At 61.2% G+C, this 22,026-nt stretch overlaps 1 protein-coding gene across 4 annotated transcripts in view; it reads right to left on the reverse strand.

Annotated features, from left to right (window-relative positions):
* The window catches only part of LITAF (lipopolysaccharide induced TNF factor), a 31,385-nt gene extending 12,655 nt beyond the window's left edge, over nucleotides 1–18,730 (reverse strand). Inside the window, exon 1 of one of the 4 annotated variants that reach the window (XM_062180982.1) lies at nucleotides 18,490–18,730. The gene's annotated coding sequence lies outside the window, so the exon portion shown is untranslated. The other 3 variants (XM_062180981.1, XM_062180984.1, XM_062180983.1) reach the window with 3 other exon arrangements.
* Nucleotides 18,731–22,026: the final 3,296 nt, after the last annotated feature.

Raw genomic sequence — 22,026 nt, forward strand, 5'->3', positions numbered from 1 at the left:
AAATTCTGGGACTGCACCTGCTCGGCGCAAATCCCAGCCCTGCCGCTCCCAAGCGGAGCCAACCGGGGGAGCGGCCAGTTTCCCTGGGCCTGGAATGCAGGCTCACAGCTCACAAGCTGCTGGGCCAACCGGTACCACACAAGGGAGGGGCCGGTGCAGTGGCACAACAGGCTCGGGTTCTGGGTCCTGGCTGCTCCGTTCCGATCCAGCTCCCTGCACCCAGGAGAGCAGCGCAGGGCGCCCAAGTGCTGGGGTCCCTGCGCCCACACGGATGGAGCTCCAGGTTCCAGGCTTTGGCCTCGCTCAGCCCCAGTCACTGCAGCCATTTGGGGTATGAACCAGCGGGTGGAAGACTTCTCTCTCTGTAACTCTGCCCTTAAAATAAAATCTTTACCAAAAAATGTGTAGGGACGGGCATGTGAGGCAGCAGATAATGGCCAGCGTCACCTACACCCCATTCACAGGTTCCAGTCTCAGCTCTGCTTCCAGTTCCAGCGTCCTGCTGATGCAACCCTGGGAGGCAGCAGGTGCTGGCTCAGCTCTTGGGTCCCTGCCACCCACGTGCGGAGACCCCGACTGAGTTCTTGGCTCCTGGCTCCCGCCTGGCCGAATCTCTGTCTTTGCAGGCATTTGGCGAACAGCCCAGCCAGTACATGGAAGGGCTCTGTCTCTGTGTGTCACACAGTAGAGCCCGTAGTCGCGCTGGGAGCAGCAGGAAGACCACGCACCCCATGGCCACGCCTCTCAAGGCTTCACAGACATTCACACATTTGCCCACACCCCCAGGCAGACCCCACCTAGTGTCCCCTGGTGGCGTATGTGGACTGACCCCCAGACCCTGTGAGCAGTCTCTGTGACAACCAGCGACAGACTCAGGGACCCTGAGACAGCGAGGACTGCTCCAGCTCCAGGCAGGCTCCCCGGCACCCCAGGAACCCTCCCAAGAGAAGCAGCTCTGCCAAGGGCTTGGGGTGGGGAGGATGAGCCAAGGCGGGCAGGCAGCCTGGGAAGCCGGAAAAGCCGCAGAGACAGATTCTGCCCTCGAGACGCCAGACCGGGCAGAGCTGGCCCACGGCTCAATTCCAGCCCAGTGGGAGCCTCTGCAGGTGCCTGGCCTTGGTACCGGGCCTCCCGGCGTCCAGAACAGAGGGCCGGTCCATCTCTGCTCATGAGAAACGTCCCGGGGCCCGGCAGTCTCTAGAGTGGCAAAAATGACCTAAAGGTGGAACACTGGTCCCCAGGAGTAGGTGCGGCCACAGCAAAGGGCCGGACACAGGCGGGTGGCCGTGGGAGCAGGCCTGGGACAGCCAGCTGGCCCGGATGGGGCACTGGTGAGGGCCTGGCAGGAGAGCAGAGCTGCGTGGGCAGGGCCCAGGTATTTGGGTCATTGCCCATTGCCTTCCAAAGCCCATGAGCAGGAAGCTGGATCAGAAGCAGAGCAGCCAGGACTCGAACCCACACCCATCTGGGATGCTGGCACTGTGGGCGGGGGCTTAACCTGCTGTACCACAGCACTGACCACTGTGAGAAATTTCCAAGTCAAGTATCTGAAAGCACTGCCTGTCACTTTGACTGCATATAGCAAAACGAGAGAAAGGAGAAACAATGTGAAAAATGAAAGAGGAGGAAGAGAAAGGCGGGGAACCTGGGCAGCCACGCACAGAACAAAAGGGAAGTTCAGGGGCAAACCCAGGCACTGCCGGGACACCAGCGTGGACAGAAGGGCAGGTGCTGGCCAGCAGGACACCGGGGGAGACCCCAAGGCATTCCCGAGAGTCTGGGGTACGTGAGGGCCCTGAGGGGACCCCGCATTTGCTGCCCGACACACACACCCTCACTCTGGCGCAGCGCCCTGTGGCACACACATCACGACCCAGGTAGGCCTAGGTGTGGCTCCTCCTGGCGCTCTGGAGGGCTAATTCTGCAGGTGCACGGAGCACAGGACCTGCGGGGCATGGCTTCCCGCACCTGGATTCCAAAGGCCGTTGGGCGCAGCCTGGGAGCCCAGGAAGAGACCTGCCTGGCGAGCAGCACCTGTGAGAGCTGCAGGCATCAGACTCCAAGCTGTTTGCACCCTGCAAAGCTGGGGGGCAGGGCAGCCATTGGGCCTGGTGGCTAAGACGCCCCTGGAGTCAAGGCCTGGCTCGTGCCACCCACACGGCTTCCAGCACCATTCTCCGTGGGAATGTGGGGAGTGAGCCAGCAAATGTGAGTGCTCGCTCAAGTAGTTTTTTAAAACAAGACACAGTGGGGGTGGGGCTGCCCGAGGGCTGGGGTGCCCAGCCCGAGCCCCGGCATACCCAGGAGATACACAGAGGGGGAGATGAGTCTTCAGATTTTTCTTGGTTTTGCACTTGGGGCCCGTTACCCCTTTCTGCTTGCCCATTCCTCCCTTGGGGATGGGAACGCGAATTCGATGCTGCCCCACCTCCGCAGTGCACAGCTGGAAGGAATCTGGCTCAGGACGATTCATGCACCGAGTCTGATGAGTCTGATAGGAGACCGAGCTTTGGAATTCTGTAAAACTGATTAATTCGTTAATTAGGGGAACAGTTACTGTGATCTGCTGGTTTGCTCCTCCAGTGCCCCTGGGGCTGGGCCAAAGCCAGCAGCCCGGAGCCCAGTCCCAAGCACTTGAGCCACCACTGCTGGGGTGCGCACTGGCGGGAAGCCGAATCGGAAGCAGAGCCAGGACTTGAGCCCGGGCTCTCTGATGCGGGACGCAGGCGTCTTAACCGGCATGCTAACCACGAGGCCCGACACCGGCCCTGGACCTGGAACTCCTCAGTGGATGTGAGAAGCACTCGACCCTGCCAGGCTCATGGGACGGAGGGATCGCAGGAACGATGGGGCTTTGGGGGCCGGGTGGGGCCTCAGGACATGTGACCCACCCTCGCAAACAGATCAACACTGGTGTCACAAGGCCTAGTTCTGGGGGGCCAGTGCTGTGGAGCCCCAGCCTGCAGCACCGGCATCCCACATGGGCACTGGTTCCAGTCCCAGCTGCTCCTCTTCCGACCAAGCTCTCTGCTGTGGCCTGGGAAAGCAGTGGAAGATGGCCCAAGTCCTTGGGCCCCTGTACCCACGAGGGATACCCAGAAGCTCCTGGCTCCTGGCTTCTCATCAGCTCAGCTCTGGCCATTAGAGGAGTGCGCCAACGGAATGGAGAAGATGTCTCTGTCTACGTCTCTACCTCCCTAACTCTTTGAAACAAAATAAATCTTAAAAACAAACAAACAAAAACAACCAAGACCTAGTTCTGGTCCCTTCTGTCATGTGCTGATGTAGTAACCAGGCCAGAGTCTGGCTCCAGAACCGCGAGCCAACACATTTCTTTCTGTCTGCGACGAGTGACCCAGACTCAAGTCTCCTGTCCGTCAGAGCAGCAAAAATGGACTCAGGGTCCATGGCAGTGATGGTGCAGCCTCCCTGCACACCTGAGGCTGGGCTCGAGCCCCAGGGGGAAGGGCAGGCCCCAGCCCCTTGGTGTCCCCCTTAGCCCAGGGTGTCCTCATGGGTCCCTGACCAAAAGGGGCTTGAAGAAGAGGGCCCGGGGCCTGTGGGCCCTGATCACAGCACTCCAGGAGTCCTCTGTGTCTCCACCAGATGCCACCCACCCTGCTGGCCGGCGGTGTCCTAAGGGGGCCGGCTCAGGCCAATCCCAGGGCCAGGGCCCAAGGTGACCGCCACCTCCCTGTGACCCCAGACCAACTGGAGCCGACCTGGCCTGTTAGTATGGCGTCGCCAACCAATCCAAGGACGGCCATGAGCACCCTGACCAACCAGGACCCGAGCTCATCATGCCCCTCTCGGCCCCAATTTCGATCCGGGAGAACCTTCACCCCACCCTTGGTCGGCCCCGGCCCTCGCTCTGCACTCTGATACACACCCGCTGCCTCCCCCCCATCAGCGCCCCACTTTCTGCGCCAGGAGGGTGTCCTACAGCCCTGCAGGCAGGCAAACAGGACTCTGACCAAGTGGGGGCAGAAGGGAAACTGAGGCTCACACGGCACAGGCACACACCACACACCACTGTGGAACACACAGGTGCTCGGCGGCTCGGGCCTCCCTCCTCTCGGGGTCTGCAGGGGAGAGAAGCCCACACGTGGGTGACGGGGCGGTCACTGCAGACGGCGTGGCGAGGGGAGGGGCTGATGGACATGGCCACCAGAATGCACAGGCAACAGTGTCACCTGCAGAGAGGCAGGGAGTGCTGCCCGCGCCACCACGGGCAAAAGGCCAGAGCGGGGTTCACGTGGTGTCCCACTGGGGTACAGGGAGATGGACAGTGGTAGGGGTTTGGGGCAATGGGTAAGGGGCCACCACAGAGCCTGCGCCGTAGAGAAGCGCCCGGTTTCGAGTCCCTGCTCCACTTCTAACCAGCTCCCTGGGCAGGCAGCAGGTGATGGCTCGGGTACGTGGGTCCCTGCCACCCACAGGGGAGACCCAGGCGGAGTTCCTGGCTCCCCGGGAAGTGACACCCTGACAGCAGGGACTCCCCTCTAGAGCACCTGAGACTCTGGCCTGAAACTAACCATGGTCTAAAACTAAGACAATCCCAGGACACCGCATCCCGCGCGGCAGAACACAGAAAAGCCCTAGCAGGACTGCTCAGGCTTAGAAGGGGCAGGATGCACCCACCAGACTGAGGGCAGGATCGTAACCGATCCGAGTTTCCCTTGGGCTTCAGGTCAGTGTGACCCTGGCAACCACGCAGTCCCCCCACCCCCACCCCGTGGTTTCTGCCTTCACAAACCCTGTGGCTCTGAGCTTCGGGGTCGGGAGTTCTCTAGGGCGCGAGAAGCCCGCCCTTGGCCCCAGCAAGGAAGGAGTCCAAGCTGGTCGTGGGCGGCCGAGGGCAGCTCCTCGCTCAGGCACCACGCCTGCTTCAGCCCCACCCAGTCCTGGCTTCTGCAGGGATCTGGAGGTGTGGATCGGCGGATGGAGAATCCATCTCTGTCTCCTTCTGCCATTCAAATCAAAAATTTTAACAAATAGCACACGGAAGAGACGGCTGGAACAGTGCTCTGGGCGAGCCCTGGCCTGCGTGTGTGGGAGAAGGCAGCCGCATTTTCCCCAGGTGACGCGCGGGAAATACGCCCGCAAGCGACCACAGGGGAAATGCCGACCACAGTGGGATGGAGCATCCGTACTGACCTCCTGTGCACAAGGCCACAGCAAGGCCACCAACTCCAAAAATAAACGAAGCCTGTTTTACAATGAGAAGGAAAACATAAAGCTCTCTCCGGCAGACCTGTGTCTGCCATCAGCGCCGTCCTCCTGGGTCCTCCTCTGTCTTCTCAGTGCCGGCAACATCACCAAGCCCTTTGCCCCGGCCCCTGGCCCCTGGCCCTCCCTGTGTGCACAATGACTAAGGCAGGTATCTAGTCTAACAAGGACACTCGGGCCACACACCCCGAGTAACACCTGCGCAGGCTGCTTCCTGTTGCCCTTCCCCACCAGGGTGGGGGCCTCACTCGGCCCGAGCCGGCTGCAGATTTACAACAAAGTGATCAGCTTACAAATCCGCCTGCTACCAATCGAACTTCCCGCCCGCAACTGCCTTGGCAGGGCCAGGCCAAATGGTTCCGCGGGCGCGGGTGGGGCGTTCCCCACTCCTGCCCCAAAGACCACGGCTGAACTCCCACTGCGCCAGGTATCCTAAGGGATGCAGAGACAGTGTCCCGAGGACGCGTGCGCTTCCACACGGCACGTAAGGCACTCGAGCACCCGTGGATTCAGGCATCTGGGGGGGGGGGGGAGACACGGAGGGACGAGTGACGTCCACTGGGGGGGATCCTGCGACCCCTGTACACCCCATCCCCACAAGGGGTCCTAACAACACAGCCTGCTTCCCGGCAGAGTTCTGCTGTTCACAGTTTGTGCTCTGATCCCTTCTTCCCCAGGGAGTTCTGAAGGCCAGGGTGGACAAAAGGCGGGAAGACACAGGACCCCCCCCTGCGATGCGGCATCGTGGACAGGGGGCCGTGCAGGACTCAGAGGGGGAAACCGTGGCGCTGGGTGAGGGCAGAGCAGGAGGTGGGCACACCTGCCCTTCAGGCCAGGGATGGAATGGGCGTGGGTCCCATTACGGGAGCCCGCACAGCACCACGGGGCCTGCTGGGAACTCTGCCCGGGGTTCCTGTTCAGCAACCAGCAGCTCAAGAGCAGGTGCCCCAAAGCACCACCTGCCAAGGAGAGCTCAAATTCCACAAGTAAGCCTCAACCGCAGGATGGCAGAGGAACCCCGCATAGCAGGTGCACAGGTCCCACAGAGCCGCGGGGCCACACAGGGCACCCGTGCTCACTCTGAACAACAGGAGGCCGGGGAGGGAGGGCTGGGGCTGAGACAACAGCACCCGGGGCAGGCGCGGTGGCCCTGCCGGCTAAGCCAGCACTGGCCGGGCTGGCACCCCAACCGCAAGCTCCCTGCTCTACTCATGGCCATACAGGAGACCCAGATGGGGCTCCAGGCGGCTGTGGTGACCATCTGGGGAGTGGGCCAGCCAATGGAAGACCTCTTTCTGCCTCCCTCTCTCCCTCTGTCACTTTGCCTTCCAACTAAATAATACAGAAATATTTTAGCACACACACACACACACACACACACCCCAAAGCACAGCGCTAACGGACAGCCAAGCTCTCAGGCCCTGTTCCTCCCGCACCCCGCAGCCCAGGGAGGGGCCTTCTCTGCATTTCCGGGATCTGCCTGGAGACTGGATCCTCCGGGAAGAACTGCCGGTGCCGGGAAGAACTGCCGGTGCCGGATCTCCTCCCCCGGGTGCCGTCATCCATCCTCCTCCTCATCGAGGTCACGGGCAGTGACTCATCTCACAGGAGAGACCCAAGGCCCCGGCAGTCACCTGTCTGCAGGTCCACTCACTCTCCGCGTGAATTGCCACTGCCCCCAAGCTCTTAGTCTCCCCCCCCTCCCCGCCCCAGTCCCCTTTGTGTCAGCCTCCCAACCTCACTCGGCTGCTGGCTGACGTGTCAGCGCCATGTGCAGAGCTGCAGGGGTGGCCGGTTTCCGGGGCATCGGCCCGGAGGATCAATGGTGCGCCTATACCTCCAGGTGACCGTGGCACCTCCCGGAACACCGGGGAGAACGCTGGTCCCACCTCCAGCCCCTCCAAGGGCCACGGAAGGCACCACACACACCTCGGGGCCTGTCCCACCCATGGGAGCCGGCCTCCCCCCCATCTATTCCCCCCACTGCGCCAGGCTGTGCCCCGGGGGAGGGGCCATACTCTGGATTTTTCTGGATTCCCACGGGGGCCTGGGGAAAGTTCTGCACGACACACACAGCCCAGGCACAAGCATATTTATAGCGTGCACGCCTTACAAGTGTCTACCTTTTGTAAAAAAGTTTACTTATTATATTTAGTTAATAGGCAGAGAGATCTGCCAGCCGCTCGTTCACTCCCCAAATGCCCGCAACAGCCAGGGCTGGGCCAGGCCAGACCCCAGGGCCAGGAGCTACATCCGGGTCTCCCACGAGGGTGGCAGGGGCCCAAGTCCTTGGGCCGTCACTGCCGCCTCCCAGGGTGTGGGTGCGCACCAGCAGGAAGCTGGTCACAAGCGGAGGAGCTGGGACTTTTGACCCAGGCCCTCCAGATGGCGTTTTAACCACTAGGCCAGAGGTAAGTGAGGACTGTCCTCAGACCGCGGGGCGCCCCGTGGAGACCTCCCACCCCGCCCTGACCCAGGCTGCACTGCGGGCAGCTGCTCTCGTTGGCGCTGCGTCACGGCGACACGGCAGTCTTCCACCTGTGGCGAGCGGTGTGGCATTTCACACATGGGCACAGCCTGTGCCCACCACATCCCCGCACCGCTGGGCACACTCCTGCCCTCTCGTCGGCTTTTCTGAGGTCTTCGCTCAGCTGCCGCCATCAACCACAGCTGGCTCTCCGGGCTACGGACAGACATTAGACACCACCTCCCCACCACACACACCTGCTGAGAGCCCCCTTCGCACGCCCCTGGGGCCTCTCATAGAGCAGCACCCAGGACAAAGAGCAGCTAAGGGCGGGCAGACACCAGCAGATACCACCCGGATCCTGCATGCAAGGGTCCCATCATGGGAGTGCCGTGTGGCCACCGTGTCCCCTCTGTCCCCTCTGATGGGGCAAGATGAGGAGGGCCCTTCCCCAGGGCAATCCAGAGCAAAACAGAGGGATGTTCTACAGAGCCCCCCACCTGCCGGGTTCGCAGGAGAGCTAATTTTTTTTATAATTTATTTATTTGGAAGGCAAGGGTACAGAAAGAGAGACAGAGAGAAAGAGAGAGATCTTCCATCCACTGGTTCACTCCCCAAATGGCTGCAACAGCCGGGGCTGGGCCAGGCCTAAGCCAGGAGCCCCAGAACTCCATCTGGGTCCGCTATGTTCGTGGCAGGGGCCCAGGCACTTGGGCATCCTCCACTGCTTTCCCAAACGCATCAGCAGGGAGCTGGATGGGAAGTGGAGCAGCCGGCACCACGTAGCCCGCCGCACCACGCCAGCCTCCCTCAGGGAAGCTAGGAGCCACAGTTAGCGCTAGGCCGGCCTGATGGATTCAAGGTCCTCCGCTCAGAACCAGCTCCCGCAGCGGTAAGGCCTCGCTCCTCCCCGAGACCCACAGCTCAGAGCTATCGGGAGAAGCCGGCAAAGTGCAGGCGACCCTCGGCCCAGGAAGCTGTGGAGACCGAGGGCGGCACAGCTTGGTCCCTGGGCCCAGCCCCAGCACAGGGGTACAGGGAGATGGACAGGGAGAAAGCAACAACTGGCGCTTCCTGGATGGAGCATGGGTTCCGGTCACGGATTTGTTTCCAGCGTGACCATGGAGGGAGACTGAGGCGGGGCACAGGTGTGTGGCCGAGGAGCCGTGACCGGGACCACTATAGGCGGGCCGCACCCAGGGCTTTCGAATCAATTTTAAAAATCCAAACTTTTATATAGCTTGTTTTCCAAAAGCTCATTCTGGTTAAATGTCGCAGATTAAGTGGCCTGGGGATCGGAAGAGGAAGTTGCTGATTTCCTTGGTTGAAGAACTGAGCAAGAAGCAAGCAAGCGAGAAATACTCCAGAATTTGGGCAAAAAAAAAAAAAGACAGTTTTCCCAGGACGGGCCCAAAGCCACCCAGATGAGAACCCCTCCTCTAAAATGCAGATTTCCAAACCCTTTTAACCACAGGTGGGTGGTAAATCTAAAAATACACTCTCACCCCTGGCTATAGCACACACACACACACACACACTCCAGGTCTGGGCTCAACCCAGCGGCTTTGGAACCAGCAACTTAATCCCCTAAAATCACTTCTTTCACAAAGAAAAAGGAGAATAATTCAATTCCAGGCAGCCCCACGGCCACAGCAAAGCAGCCCTGAGCAGGGTTCCCCGAGGGACCGGCACTGCATTGACCCCAGGAAAAAAGTGGATTCCTTAGGCAAAGCAAAGGCTCTCACATGCAAACCTTCCCTCTCCCAAGACAATAGCCTGGTTTGTAAACACGGCCCACAACCAGCCCGGGGGGGGGGGGGGGGGGGGGGGGCAGAGGAAACCTTCGAGAAGGCTCACTGCTGTCAGCCCTAAGGCACTGTCCTGAGTGTTTATTAACTATTAAGGCAAAGACTGCTTAAAATTCTTAGACTAAGGGCTACGGCAGGCCTTCCTCAAAATACAAAGATTTCACAACGCCCTTTTTGTTGTACTGAAATTTAACCTGCACATAGTGCAAGAAAATGGCCCCAGTGAATGGCGTTTTTTTTTTTTTAAAAAAAAAAAAGACAGAAAGGGAGCGTTCACTCCCCAAATGCCCACGACAGCCAGGAACTCCATCCGGGAGCCCAGGGACCTGGGCCATCTTCCGCTCCTTGCCAGGGGCGTTAGCAGGGAGCTGGCCAGGAAGCTGCTGACCCCGGACCCGGATGTGGGAAGCGGGCAGCAGGACCACGTGCCAAAGACCGCCCCCCCCCCCCACAATGGCACTTCTCAAATCTTAAGAAAGGATTTGGACAAGGTGAGAGGGGGCACTGAGACCTCCAGTTCTCTCTGCGAGAGGAAGGCCGAAACTAAAAAATTCCAAGTTAGCATTCTTTGGTGGCAGGGGTGGGGGCAGAGTGAAATCCGCCAGCGAGCCAGGCCGAGGCCGACCAGTTTCATCCTGTGATGTCAGCCTGCGTCTTCCGGGCCCTCTGTCCCCCATGGCAAAGCTCCCAGATCCCAGCACCAGGTTCAGACACAGCTCCAAGTTACAGATCCACTGACTCCCAGCAAAGCCGCATTCCAAGGTGCCGCTTGAATGAAGGGTTTTGGCAAAACACGGCAATAGGGCCCTGGTTTCCAGTTCCGAGAAAACAGGCACAAGAGCAGACGACAGCCCCCAAGTCGGAGGGCTGGACGGGGCGGTGTCTGGGCTCTATGCTGGGCCCGATGCTCTTAGCTTCCACACTTTCTGCCACACCACTACTTTTCAGTACAAAATTTTAGGAATCAGCACACTGTCTATGAGCAATCTCACTGGGCGCAAGATTAAGGCAGCGGGGCTGGCACTGTGGCATGGTGGGCTAAGCCTCCGTTCCATCCCATATGGGCGCCGGTTCGAGTCCTGGCTGCTCTTCTCTGCCATGGCCTGGGAATGCAGTAGAAGATGGCCCAAGTGCTTGGGCCCCTGCCCCCGTGTGCGAGACCCGGAAGAAGCTCCTGGCTCCTGGCTTCAGATCGGCGCAGCTCCGGCCGTTGTGGCCATCTGGGGAGTGAACCAGCAGACAGAAGATCCTTCTCTCTGTCTGTCTGTAACTCTGCCTCTCAAACATTAAGGCAAGGCATTGCTCAGCTCGAACACACCCGGAGAACATGGTCAAGTCCAAACCCCAGTGCTGCGTGGCGGAACTTCCCCATGGTCCCTTTCTCAGACGCCCCAGCCTGTGGATCCTACGGCCCACCGCAGTGAGAGAACAGGCGGCACCCAGGTACCTTCCCCACGCCGGGGCTCAGACCTCCCAGAGCAAGGAGCTCCAGCACAAGGACTTTAAACAGGACCCAGAAGGTCCCAGCAGCACAGCCTTGGACCTCCACCCCCCCAGGGGAGGGGGCTGCTCACAGAAACTCCAGTTCCCTTCTCATCACCGCAGTCAGCCAGCCCAGGACCCCGCTCCCCAAACCAGCCTCTGAGGCTCAAAGCAGTGATCTCACTGTCCCCGCCTTGGGGACACACGGCACCACTCTGAGACTACACCCCAAGTTCCTCATTCCCAGCGCCTCTGCCCTTTGCAAGAGGAAGGGGTGCGGTCCGGGGAGGCCACAAGGAAGGGGAACAGCCGAGGGGTGCTGCGTTCCCCCGAGTCCGCCACCATTAGCTCACACTCCCTGGACCCACCACAGCTCTGCACAGCTGTCTGTCCACACCCATCACACCTAAATGTGGAAGTGCACTCTCTTCCCTGGGTCCCCCGTGTCACCCAGAGTGGCAGAGAGACCTCCCAGCCGCTGGTCCACTTCCCAAAGGCCAGGAACGGACGGCGCTGGTGCAGGGCCGGAGCCAGGAAGACAACCCAGGTCTCCCAGGAACCCTGTCCCACAGTCTGCCCTGGTGGGAGGCGGGAGTCAGGAGCCAGAGCTGGGTGTGGAACCCAGGTCCTCTGACGTACAGCACGGTGCCTCCAACACTAGCCTGAACCGCAGGCGAAATGAAGTGTTAGGCTTCTCTCTGGTTAGCCTTTTGTAACGTGGACCTTACGAAGGACGAGGAAACAGAGCCGTCCACCCCTGCGAACCCTGTAAAATCAAACACATTTCTAGAAACAACTCCACCCACCACAAACAGTAACACGAAACCGCGAGGACCCAGGAAACACTCGTCAAGTCCAGAACAGGCCCCAGCTGGCCAAAGGGGCTGTGTGTGTCCGTGCACAGTGTACAGGAGCTCTGTTTACCTGGCTCCCTGGGCTATGTTCAGGACAGCAAAAGGAAAAACAAACAGAGGCCCAGGCGCAGTGCCAAGTCTCTAGGACTTCCTCTTAGGGACCGGCTGCTTCCACTCTCACTGCGGCTCTGCGGACGTTCCTCTCTGAGCCCGAGACGGACACCTGCCCGCTCTCCCAGTGGGACGGACAGTATCTCGGATCAACGGGGCGAAGCCTAGGCTGTTCCCCTCTTGAGAACCAACCTGCGCAGAAGGCGTCTCCCTGCGGGTGCCCCTCGCTCAGTCCTCAACCTGGGCCGGGCTGCACCTCCTCCACACTCCTCCCCCCCCCCCCAGGCCCTCTGATTGCTTGAACCCCTCCTCATGCCTCTCCCGCCACAGGGCCAAGCCTCACCTTCCCCACGAAGCTTCCCCGACTCACCTGGCTCCCTGCTTTCCACTCCTCCCAAGCACCTTCCAGAGTTACCAGGGCAATGCCCTGGCCACCTCTGCCCACCCCTGGCGTGAGCCCCTCGGGGCCAGGAGCCATTGCTCTTGCAAGGCACCAGCCCATCTAAGTGGGGCAGAAGGGACAAAGGCAAATGGATGCGCCCAACACAGCTGATGGCCTCAACCTAGTGTTTGAGAGAGAAACCAACGCGAACCTCAGAGCAGTCCCTGAGTCACTAAATCCGCGGTAACAATGCAGCCGGGAGAGCTCTTCAAATGTGAATGCAAGAAGCCCTTACGGACGCCTTGGAGTGGCAGGGAAGGTGGGCTTCTCCCAGGCCAGCTCTAAATCTCCGCTTCTAAATGGTGCACATTTAGATCCGAGGGCCAGAGCAGGCTGGCCGCGAAAGCCAAAGGCACAAGGGGCGTTCCAAGCCGGGCAGAGCAAGTCCCACACCCTCTGTTCCTGATGCAACTGATAAAACCGAGCACTGGAGGAGGGCCAGCCAGCAGCCCGCACCTCTCTCTCCAGCATCTGGGCTGCTCCGGGAAGGCAGGGGTCGGAGCAGGGCTCGGTGGCAGGCGGCCGGTCAAACACAGGCTGCTACCAGTCAGACCTCTCCTGGAAGGAGCCCCGGACCCAGCAGCAACAGCGCAGAGGGGCCCCAGGGGAGGACCCGCAGGCACCCAGGAGGCTCTGCGCATTCCAGACACTGGACTTCCCATCCACCCACACAGCTCAGTCCGGCAGCCAACGCCACCAGCCCCATTCTCCGGAAGCACAGAAACGACCAGGAAATCACTCCAAAAGATCCGGCCGGCCCGATCCCTGGAGCTCGGCCCATCCCGCACACGCCCACTCCCCACCCCCACCCCGACTCGGCCCGGGCGGCTGGCGAAACAGGACCACCGCGATGACAGCAAAGCCCAGGTCCGCCCTGACCCAGGAACCCGCGGGGAGGGCCGTCGGTCCAGCGCCCGTCCCGCACCTGCCCCGCACCGGGCGGCATCTGCGGCGGGTCCTGGCGCGCCTGGCCACCGGCGGGCCCCTGCCTGCGCTGCCCCGCGCCCACCCGCGGCGCTGTGTCCCCGACTCTCGCCTCTCCGCGAGGGTCCACAGAGGCAGCTGCTGGGGGTGGTCCCGGATCCCGCGTGGGATCCCCGGGAACTCCGGAAACGCAGTGGGTTTCGTCCGTCTTTGTTTCCGAACCCCCGGGTGTCGGTTCTGGGAGGTTCAACTTCGGGCTCCGCGGCCACGGCGGCGAAGCGCGCCTTTTCCTGCAAAACCCCGGGGCAACCTCTCCCAGAGTGGGGACGCGCGGGCCACCGGCCGCTGCCGGGCCAGCAGCCGAGCCCAAGCTGCCCCCCCCCGGCCCAACGCCCACGCCCGCCCGACGGACCCCGGGGGCCCCGGGTCCAGGGCCTTGCGGCAGGTGCGGGGCCCGCGGGGCCCTGCCTCCCCGGCCCCGCCGCCCCAGCAACCCTCACCCCGGGCCCGGCCGCCGCCCGCGCCGCACTTACCGCCGCCCGCGCGCCAGCCGAGCCGGGAGGTCTGAGCCGCAGGAGCAGGCGGGCGGCGGAGTGGGCGGTGGGCGGTGGGAGGCGGGCGGGGGGCGGGGCCCGGGGCGGGGGCAGAGGCGGGGCCGCCGCCCAGGCTTCCGGCACCTCCCACCGTCGCGCGCGCGCGCACGCGCCGCGGCCCCTCGACCCCCGCCGCCTGGGCCCCCCAGGAGCCCGCGGCTGGCGGGCGAGACGTCTCCCCTTCCCGATCTGGCCCTGGCACGCGCGACCGCCCGGAGCCCCGACCGCCCCCCGGGTTTCCGACCCCCGGGCGCCCCACCTGCGGGCCTGGCGGACCACCTACCTCGAGCCGCAGACCCCCGCCCCTGGCGCTCGCCGCCGCCTGGGGGGCGGTCCCTGGCCTCCGCTCTCGGGTTGGTGCGTGCGGGGGCTGCCCGGCCGCCCACCCTCTGCGGGCTCGGCCTCCGAGCTCGTGGGGCCGAAGGGCGGGCCACGGAGTTGCGCGAAGCCTTCCTGCGCCGCCCCGGGTTGGCCTCTCCCATCGCGGGGAGCCCTGGAGTGGGTCACTCCTGCTCCCACGTCTGCCCCTCAGTGGGTGCCGCCTGCCGGCTCCGGCAGGGCTCTCTGGGACCGCTCTCCAGGGCGTGACCGAGTCCTGGCCGTGGGCAGGGGGCCTGCCCGATGCCGGCGGACTCACAGAGCTGGTCCAGACCCAGGGGACAGCTGCCCGCCCTGCTTCCCTAACCTGATCTTTCACGGGAGCACCGGGCCTCCAAGTGGTGGCAAGTGTGGGAAGTTGCCTGGTAGATTCTTCTTGTTTTATGATTTATTGATTGATTTTCAAAGATTACAGAGAGGGAGCCCACTCTCCAGGTGGCTGCAGTGGCCCGGGCTGGGCCAGGCTGGAGCCAGGAGCTTCTTCTGGGTCCCCATGACGTGGGCGGCGGGGTGCAGGGCCCCAAGCACTTGGGCTGTCTTCTGCTGCTTTTCCCGGGACATGAGCAGGGAACTGGATCGGAAGTGGAGCAGTGGGGGCTGGAAACAGCCCTCCGAGTGGTGGCTTTACCGCGGTGCCCGAGGTAGATGCAATTAGTGGGTGCCACCTTTCACTGTTCCGGAAATAGACAGGAAAGTGGCTCAGGCCCAGCTGCCCACCTGGGTTCTCCAAACTCAGGCTGCAAGGAGAGGCACGGGGGATCCTGGCCTGAGTCCAGGAGACCCGCAGAAGATCCGGAGAAACAGCCCTGCCAGTGCTTGCTTCTTCTCCCCTCCTTGCAACAGAACAGCAGTCGCAGACCTCAGTGTCCCCACTTACACACTGCTGCCTCAGCTTCCTGTCTCCCCCAGGGGCCGGCTCCCTTTTCCTCCCCCCTGAACACCGGCCACACCGCAGCCTGCGCTCACGGAGGGGGAGAGCTGCAGAACTCTCCCTTAATCTCCCCAAAATTGCAGAGTCTGAATTTCCAACCCGAAGCTGCTACACAAGGAATAGAAGGAAACTCGGGATCATCTCGACAGACAGACAGACAGACAGCGTTTGCCACGAGCACCCTGCGGCTGACGTCACCCTGGGTGGTGAAAGTCTGGATGAGGAAGTTCTGTGTGTGTGGCTGTCAGGAAGGCAGACAGACCAGGAGTGGGAGGAGCTCTGTGCGAGTCATGTATCTAACGAGCGCCTGGTATCCAGACTGTGGAAAGAACTTTTCCAACCCCAAAACAAGAAAACAGACCACACCATTAAGAAATGGACACTTGGGACCAGCGCTGTGGCATAGCAGGTAAAGCCGCCGCCTGCAATGCCGGCATCCCATATAGGTGCTGGTTCGAGTCCCGGCTCCTCCACCGATCCAGCTCTCTGTTATGGCCTGAGAAAGCAGTAGAAGATGGCCCAAGTCCTTGGGGCCCCGCACCTGCATGGGAGACCTGGAAGAAGCTCCTGGCTCCAAGACACTGCGGGGCTGTCACTGTGGTACAGCGGCTTAAGGCACTGCCTGTGATGCCGGCATCCCATACGAGCGCTGGTTTGAGTCCCAGCTGCTCCACTCTGTCTCGAGTGTAGTAACAGCACCAAGGCCTGTTGGTTCCACTAAGGATTTTATTATGCAGTGGGGAAGTCACACATCTAATTCACACAACACACTGGGCAAACCGATGACCCAAGGTTCCCGAAGTACCCCCCGGTGCTCCTCACGACCTGTCTTAGCCACAGAGGGCGGACATGGTGCCTCTGAGCGGGAGAATGCAGGTCTCCAAGGGCGACTAGAGCCTCAGCTTGGGGCAAGCTCAGAGCCTCGGCGTCGGGCAGGTGCAGGGCTGGCTGGGAGAGCACTCTTGCAGGAAGGTCTGAGAGCGATGGTCAAGCTGGGCCTTCTGCCCTGCCGCTCTCGCGAGAGTCTGTTTGGAGTCTCCCTGGGCCTCTCTGGCCTGCAGTTTATATACATGCTTGGGGGTCAGTGTAAGGCCGAGGAGGTCCCGAGGAGGGTGTGTGCGGGCCATGGGAGGTTCGTATCCAGTCCCTGCGGATCACCTGTGTAAGCCTAGTTCTTGTTAGTATTCTGGTGCAGCTGTTGAATTTCTGCTCCTTACAACTGCCCATCCAGGTCCTCGCTGATGCACCTGGGAAAGCAGCAGAAGATGGCCCAAGTGCCTGGGCCCTGCCGCCCACGGGGGAGACCCAGATGGAACACCAGGCTCCTGGCTCCAGCCTGGCCCAGCCCTGGCTATTGCAGCCATCTGGGGAGTGAACCAGCACATGGAAGATCTCTCTCTCTCTCTCTCTCTCTCTCTCTCTCTCTCTCTCTCTCTTTCAAATAAGTGTTTAAAAAGAAGACAGACAGACAGACGTGGCTGCTGGGAACGGACAGTTGTGCCGGTTCCATCACATCGCGAACGAACTTGACACCACCAAGCTGTGGTCTTGAGAACCACTGACCTGCTATATTTCACTTATGTCCACTCTACCGCAATGAAAGATTCGGTTAGACTAGACTTAAAATGGGCAAAGGACTGATTAAGTTTCCCAAAGATTGAAAAAAATGTATCCAAAGATCGAAAACAAAGGTTTAAACAAGTGTGTACAGGTATCTACCCTTATTCATAGCAGTCACAGGTAGAACTCACTCGAATGCCCATCAAGAAACAAGTGAGGGGGCCAGCGCTGTGGCATAGCGGGTAAAGTCACTGCCTGCAGTGCCGGCATCCCAAATGGGCGCCAGTTCAAGTCCCAGCTGCTCCTCTTCCGATCCAGCTCTCTGCTATGGCCTGGGAAAGCAGTAGAAGATGACCCAAGTCCTTGGGCCCCTGCACCCACATGGGAGACCCAGAGGAAGCTCCTGGCTTCCAATCAGCACGGCTCCGGCTGTTGCAGCCAGTTGGGGTGTGAACCAGCAGATGGAAGATTCTCTCTCTCTCTCTCTCTCTCTTTCCCTTTCTGCCTCTCCTTCTCTCTGTGTGTAACTCTGGCTTTCAAATAAAATAAATAAAACTTTAAAAAGAAAAAGAAACAAGTGATTGGGGCCCACGTTGTGTGGGGGCGGGTAAAGCATCCCATACGGACACTGGTTCAAATCCCGGCTGCTCCACCTCTGACCCAGCTCCCTGCTAACGGCCTGGGAAAGCGGCAGGAGATGGATGGCCCAAGTGCTTGGGTCCCTGCCACCCTCGATGGAGTTCTGGGCTCCTGGCTTCAGTGTGGCCGAGGCCCAGCGACTGTGGCCATTTGGGGAATGAACCAGCAAACAGAAGCCACCTCTCTCTCTCTCTGCCATTCAAACCAATAAATAAATCTTAAAAAAAAAAAAAAAAGGACCCAGTTGGTACAAACAGCCTCCATGGAAGGTGCTACGTTAACACCCAGTGCTGGTAACCGATGTTTCTACAACAGCTTTCTATTTCCAAAACATGCGCCCCGCCCCACTCCCTTCATCCCGGAAAGTGCTCCTGCTACAGAGATTCTGCCTTTGCACAGTGCGAGACTAAGGCCAGGAGGGCAAGAGGCCTGCTGGGGCTGCCCCTGGCCTTGGCCCTGGCCCAGTCCTTTTTCCTGGGGCCGCCAAGATGGAGCTGAAAGGGAGTGTGCTCCAGCGGGAGGAGAGGGAGGCGAGCCGGGTAAACCCTCAGACAGGATGCCCGGGTCAGCCCGAGTGTCAGATACACAGCCAAGAATGGCTTCAGGTGGGTGTGTCCCAAGGCCACAGACTGTCACTGAGCTGGGATATGGCACGGTGAACTTCACAGCCCCCTGGGCCTGCTGCTACTGGTGAGGCACCATCCATGGCCACCGGCACGCAGCGCGCCAGCTGGAGGCCCGGGGAGCTCCCAGGAGCTGCGGGAGACCGGCCCAGGACACCTCCGTCCTCACCGTCCTCACCAGGCCCAGGCACACGGCCCTCTGCCCAGTGGGGAATTCCCCTCTGTGGGGACATTGTGTTCTCGGGACGGAGGCCTGACCCCCTTACCCGTGACAGCCACGGGTCCTCCAGCGGGCCCCAGGGGTCCCCTGTGCACCTGCGTTTCTGTTTAACATGAAGTGCCTGGGTCCTAGCCGAGGGGGAGGCGGGAGGCCAAGGTCAGGGGCAGGAAGCAGAAGCGAGCGTTCGGGGGGCTGGGCCTGCAAGATGGCATTCTCTCGGCTCCTCACCTCGCTTCCTTCTGGCCGCAACGCACCTGCTCCACCGACCAAGACACTGAGCGCCCAGAGAGGTTAAGCAGCAGACCCAGGGGATGCGGCGAGAACAGGACTGGAAATGAGATTTCAACCATGTCCGGCGGCTTCCGGCTTTTCCACTCCCTCACTGGTGTATCCTGGATACCAGGGGCCGGAGAGGAGGAGAATTAATTAACTACCTGTGACTTAGGAACCCTCCTGGGGCAGGGGGCGGGGTGCTGTCCTTGGCCCAGATCCCCCCCCACCCCCCGCCCCGCATTCCACGAGCCGGGCGGGGGCCAGGCAGAACAGGAGCAGAGTCACCCGGTCAGCACTGTCAGGGTGACTGTGAAGTCTGTAGATGTGGCCCCAGGGGCCCAAACGGGTTCAGAAAGTTGTCAGAGGTCCGAACCCAGGCTGGGAGGCTCCAGCTGCGAAGCTCAGAGCAGTCCAGGCCTTTGGGCCCTGCAGAGCCTTGGCCTGCAGCCTGCACACGCATCTGGAGCCCCAACCCACAGGCCAGGAAGCGGCAGTTGCCTGGGGGCTAAGTGAGCGGTCAGCCGACTTCCCCCAGGCTGGCCCCTGTTGGATATCTGAGGCCGCCCCATCCCTGCCTCTTGGCCCCTCTGGGGCCCCGCAGCTGCGCCAGGGGCTGGGCCAGCCTTGCCTAGGGCACCCGCAAGCCAAGGAGCCACCTTCCCACGCGCCCTCCTCTGGGCTTGGTTCCCCTGCTGAGCTGTCTGTGTTTCCTGGAATTTGAACCCAAACACCAGTGTTTGTCCATCAGCTCCGGGGCGCCCGGCAGCAGCTGCTGGCCCCTGAAGTTCAAGGTCAGTTTCTCTTCCCGGGGCCAGGAGGAGAAGCACAGGCGGGGCTGGGGTGCAGGGAAGGCCCTGGATTGCCCAACCTGCTGAGGGCCTGGGGGGCGGGGGAGCCCCCTCTGCATTTAAGTGATGGCATGGGAGTCGCGAGCCCCTCTGGTTCCATTCCCAGCCGCAGGCCGGGGTCGGCCCCTCCCTCGCAGACACCTCTCTTTCCCTCCACGCTCTACCCGGCGTGGCCTTGGCAATGGTGTGAACCTGAGAAGGGAGGGCTCCGGCCCACAGCTATCACTGGGTTGCTGCTTGCTGGTAGCTTCCCTTCCACCAGAACAAACCACCACCACCCCACCCCTCCCGCCCCAGGCAGGCGCAGCCCTTGGCAGGACCCGTCTGCTTCCTGCTGGAGCTGTTAGTCGTAGCCACACAGCTCCCTGATAGGAAAATGGTCCCAGACAGCAAACATACTAACGACACCAACCACCAGCACCCCTTCCTGAGCTCCTGACTCAGTTTCCCCGGTCTAGAAAGGCATCAGAAGCCTCTGGACCCCGATATGATGTGAGCCCTGGTTCTCCTCTGCCCCCATCTCCAAATCACCCTCCAGCTCGCTCGCTCAGCTCCAGCCGCACAGGCCTCGCTGCTGCTCCTGCACCTGCCCCAGGACCCTTGCACTGACTGCTCCTCCTGGCAGCCCAGGTGTCGCCATGGCTCGCACCTTCCAGCAAGCTTTCACGTGAACATTGCCTTCTGAAGCAACCCCCCGGGCACCCTAGGAGTATCTGAAGCTGCACCCCGTGTCCCTCACCCCCTTGTCTTATCACCTCTGAGACAACTACTTCCCAGCTGTTACCCCACATCTGTCCCCCCACCACCACCACCTAGACTGGCAGCTGCAGGAAGGCAGGGCTCCTGTGTGCAGGTCACCGAGCTGTCCCGGACACCTAGCCCACGCCTGGCCCAGGAGTAAGTGAACGAGGACGGCACACGCACCTGCCTCCAAGCCCACAGTGCCATCCAGGCCTTGGTCCCCACAGGGTGTCCCACAAGGAGGGCAAATGCGCCGGCTCCCCTTCCCACTGACGTGCCCATGAGGCCGTGCCCCAGCCCAATTAAACACCTGGAGGCCACCACAATGAGACACCAGAGTGCAAAGGAACCCTGGGAACTCCTCCCCTCTGGGACTTCCCTCTCTCTCTCTCTTTCTCTCTTTTTTCAATTTATGTATTTGAAAGGCAATTATACAGAGAGAGACAGACAGACAGAGAGAGATCTTCTGTCTGTTGGTTCATTCCCCCAAATCCTGCAACAGCCAGGTCTGGGCCAGCTAAAGCCAGGAGCCAGGAACTCCATCCGGGTCTCCCATGTGGGTACAGGGGCCCAAGTACTCGGGCTATCTTCCGCTGCTTTCCCAGGTGCATTAGCAGGGAGTGGTTGGGAAGTCGAGCCTGCACTCCAATACGGGACGCCCTGGTCGCAAGCGCAGATTTAACCCATGGTGTCACAGCACTGGCATGGGGTAGCATCTTAACTGCCACACCAAACAGCCTCCTTCTGAAGTCTTCTCCCTCTAGAAGCTGCTACGGTTCTCATCTGACGAACGGAGACACATCCCAAAGCCAGACCCGTGGCAGGTCCGCGGCAGAAGCGAGACCTCACTGCCGCCTCCGTGCCTGTGTGTCCAGAGCCAGCGCCGACTGCCCAAAACTCACTGGCCAAGCAGGACAACCGGGAAGTCCCCCGGGCCTGGCAGAAAGGGAAGAGCTTGGCTGTCGGGGCTGTGGGGCCTCTGCCCCAAGCCCTCCAGTGACAAAGGCAGAAACCGAGGAGCAGAAAGGAGAAGTGACCGGGGCCCAGTTCGTTTCTAAATCGCAGGCAGGCTTTTCCCGGCATCATAAGCAGGTTGTGAAACCAAACAGAAACAGCGCCGCGGGTCTTGGAGCAGGCGCCGCAGGGAGCAGCAGGTGCCCTGGGCGCCTCCGTCACCCCTCCACGTCCCAGGTGCATCCAGGACGTGTAAGGGGGAATTCCACGCGGGGGAGGCACTGCGCGTGTCCTCGAACCTTGGCACTGACGGGCTGTTCACGTGACCAGGCTCGTGACAGCCCGGCAGTGGAGACAGCACCAAAGGCTATTATGAAACAACTAGGGGGATGGGGCTGTGGCCCAGCGGCTCAGCCGTCCCTGCGACACCGACATTCTGTACAAGTGCTGGTTCCAGTCCCCTGGCTGCTCCACTTCCCAGCCCCCTTCCTGCTGATGAGCTGGGGAAGGCAGCGGAGGATGGCCCAGGAGCTTGGCCCCTGCACCCATGTGGGAGACCCGGATGGAGGTCCTGGCTACCGTCTTCAGCCTGGCCCAGCCCTGGCTGCTGTGGCCACGTGGGGAGTGAGCAGTGGATGGAAGATCTTCTCTCTCCATCTTCCCCTCTCCGTCACCCTGCCTTGCAGATAAATAAAATTAATCTTTGTTAGAACAGAAGGAGCTGGGAGCAGGGGTTTGGGCCAGCAGTGAAGATACCCGTGTCTCCCCCACCCCGGATGCCCGGGTTTGATTCCTGGCTCGGGTTGGTGACTCTGGCTTCCTGCTAGTGCACCCTGGGACGCCGTGGCAATGGCTCAAGTAATGGGAGAAGTGGATCGTATTCCTGCCTCCCGGCTTGGGCCCCAAGCCTGGCCTGGGACCCCTGTGGGCATTGGGGGTTGTGAACCAG

This window comes from Lepus europaeus, chromosome 21 (genome assembly GCF_033115175.1).
Source record: "Lepus europaeus isolate LE1 chromosome 21, mLepTim1.pri, whole genome shotgun sequence".
Classification (NCBI taxonomy): Eukaryota; Metazoa; Chordata; class Mammalia; order Lagomorpha; family Leporidae; genus Lepus; species Lepus europaeus.